The following is a 3,619-nucleotide window of genomic DNA, read 5'->3' as shown; positions in this document are numbered from 1 at the left end:
ACTGTTTCGAGAAAATTATTTTTAAGGAAAAGTCAGATGATCAAAACAATACTCGTAATTATCCATAATGAGAATACAGAGAAATCAATGATAATACATTCTCATCAGAGTCAGTGAATTTGTGAAATATTTTAACTAAACTATGGAAATAAATCAATCATAAAATTAATATTTTCTAGTCAAACTTAGAAAGGACAAGGTTTATCACCAGAAATATTCTACTTTAATATAAAAAAGTACTTTTTTCTCTCTGAAAAAATAACTTTTTTAAAAGTGATTTTAAGTGAAATGAAAATGAAAAGTGAGGAATCATTTATTGTTAAATTTTTAAAAAAATATTTAATTTTTGGAATTTTTTCTATTTTAGAAACCATGATTTTTACATTGAATTACATTTTTACAATTCTACAAATAATAATTTCAAAATACTTAAATTTTTATGTACGGAATATAATAACAAAAATTATAAGTATAAACTTATTAGTAGATTTATAGAAATACCGATATTCGAATATGACATGTTTGTGTTTATTCAAAATATCAAAGCTGAAAAAAATGAATAATAAAAACTCTCTTCGTGTTCATCCAATATGATGTAAAAAATGAGTTATTATTAATTTAATAAACCTGAAATTCATGTGTGATTTAGAGTTTATTAGAAGGTAAGAATATATTTATAGAGGAAATTCATTATCACTTTAAATACGGTTCCTTGCAATTCTATTGTGGTCGTTCTGAATTGAGCATACTTTTTTTTTTGCTTTCTGTTATAAATTCAACATAACTCGTAATAGTGACAAGTCATAATGTCACGTTTTGAGAGAGAAAAATGATTCTAAAAGATTAAAGGTTGAAGTTTTGATGTAATATTAAAATCGATACGATAAATTTAGAATGCTAAAATAAGTTTTAAATACTGATTTAAGTTTTGTTTTGCAGTTATATTCTTCTATCGGAATTTTTTTTTTTAACAGAAATGCATTTAAATATATTGGTGATTTTAATTGGAATTTATTATTTATTTATTGGAAATTAATTGGAATTATGTTAATTTTAAAACATTTAATGAATGCAAATAATAAATAATTCATTAAAATTAGGATAAAATATTAATACAAGCACTTAAATTTTATTTTGTAGTTGCTTGCAATTAAAATTTAAATATTGGAATTGCTGCTTCTGCTCATATTAAAATTATATACAAAATTATAAAATTTGTCTTTCTTTCCTAAAAATTTAATTTAATATACTTAGGTGTATAGATAAATTTATTAAATATATTGTTGTTTAAATTATTAGTTATAATTATATCTTTCAGGAAGATATAATTAAATATATGAATCTTTACGAATAAAGGACATAATTTCTTATGATTTTTCGATAAAAAAAAAAAAACAAATGTCTGTAGAAATTCCAAATTCCTATGACATATAATTATATTTATTATATAAATTAGAATTGTATAATATGAATATTACGAATGCAGATTTAAGCCATGTAATGGTTCAAGCAGTATTCATAGAGACAAGTTCATATTTATTCATCTTTTACTGCAACTAGTATTATTAAATTAATATAAACATGAATCACAATACATTATTGTTACAATACATTATTATCGATTAACTGTAAAGCATCTATACTGGTCAATCAAATACCACTGCTAAACGCTAATTTCCATACTTTAACAATAAATAGCGTTTGAATATGCCAAGGTAAAGAGGTAATTCCAGTGGCGTAGCGTGGGTGTCAGCCGCCCGGGGCGGAGGACAATTCGCCGCCCCCTTATTTAGGTATCTCAATTTAAAAGACTAAAATATACAGTAATTCTAAAGAACTTTTCAGCAAGAACAATCATCATTATTGTGTATTGTGCAGATGTATTGTATTATTATTATTTATTGTGAAATTTTGCCGCTCCCTAAAGGTGTCGCCCGGGGCGGGCCGCCCCTGCCGCCCCCACTACGCTACGCCACTGGGTAATTCAGATTTATTTTCAATATTTTAAAAGTTACATATGGAAATTATTAATTAACATTTATTTTTATTTTATTAAAGTACAATATTCTTCTAGAAAATATTTTTAGATACAATCTAAATTGATTAGATTAATCCTTAAGTTATTTAAACTTTTCGGATTATTCAAATAACTTTTTATCTCATTTATTTATTTCGCTTGCAACGTTTTATCTATACATCCACAAGAGCCGAATTATCGGGCTAGAGTTGGCTATAATAAATAAATAATAACGCTACCCGGACTGAAGGTCCGGGTAGCGTAACTGGTAACGTGTCTGCACGGATAGCAGAAGTTGCTGGTTCGAGTCCCGCTTCGGGCCGATTTCTTTTCCTCCAGTTCCAAATTATTAAAATTATTTATTTAATTTAATTATAATTATTAAGTTTAGTAAGAGATGGCGCCTAACGCCAAGCTCTAGTGCCAAATTGTCTTATTTATTATTTATTTATTATAGCCAACTCTAGCCCGATAATTCGGCTCTTGTGGATGTATAGCTTTCTAACGGGTTAGTTGTTTTATCTATATTTCAGCTAGCCTAAGTTATTTATAAATAGAATTATATAGAATTATAAATTAAATATTGTACATAGAATTATGCCTTTTGTCCACTTTGAATGTTCTTGTGAACTACGACTTGTTAGATCGAGGAAAGAGAATCTCAGTTTCAAATTAAAACACCTTTAATGTAAAGTAACTCTGTACGCCACTATATTTTAGCATTTTAGGCCAAGCCTCTCCTCGATAGACTTTACATTTTTTAATTACATTTTAAAAAAATGTAATTAGAAATTGTATTTTTGTATAAATTAATATGTAATTTTTTAAATTGTAATTAGAAAATGTAACGTCTATTGAGGGGGGCTTTGCCCGAAATGCTAAAATGTAGTGGCCTACAGGATTATGTTACTTTAAAGGTGTTTTAATTTCAAATTGTGTGATTCTATTCCCTCGGTATAACAAGTCCTAACAAGAACGTCAAAGATAGACAAAGGCATAATATATAAATAATTAATGACAAGAAGCGCGTATCAAAAATTGTACATAAAAACTTACTTGTATTATAAACAATAATCAACAAATTTTAACTTTTTAATCTTTAGTAAGAAAATTATCAGCAACAAAATAACAAAACTACACAAAAATATCAACTGAAATGTAGGCCATTTATAAATTTATAAGCATTAAAAATATTATCTTTAAATTGTACAAAACTAATTAAAATTTTGAAATCAAATAGCTTTGCTGTTTGATTAATAGGCCTAATGTTTTCGTTTTGTATATAAATCGCCCCCCGATATTTCTTCCATTTTAAGTATAAAATTACACATAACATTTTTATAATATAATGTAAACTGATATATGAGAGCATAATGAAAGAAATACTATAAAGTTATATGTTTAGCTTCCTATAATTTTTTGTCAATCTGAAACCGTGTCGCTATACTTAACAACAAATAATCTTATTGATATATAATATGTTTATTAATATATATATATTTTTTTAAATTCTGAAAGTTTCCTGGTGTTTAAAATAAAATTAACACATAATTTATCTCAAGATAATAATCTTTTTAAGATAAATTTATTACATAAATTTGA

Source organism: Centruroides vittatus, unplaced genomic scaffold, assembly GCF_030686945.1.
Source record: "Centruroides vittatus isolate TY-2023 unplaced genomic scaffold, ASM3068694v2 contig_549, whole genome shotgun sequence".
Lineage (NCBI taxonomy): Eukaryota > Metazoa > Arthropoda > Arachnida > Scorpiones > Buthidae > Centruroides > Centruroides vittatus.
Note: the sequence above shows the minus strand (reverse complement) of the source record.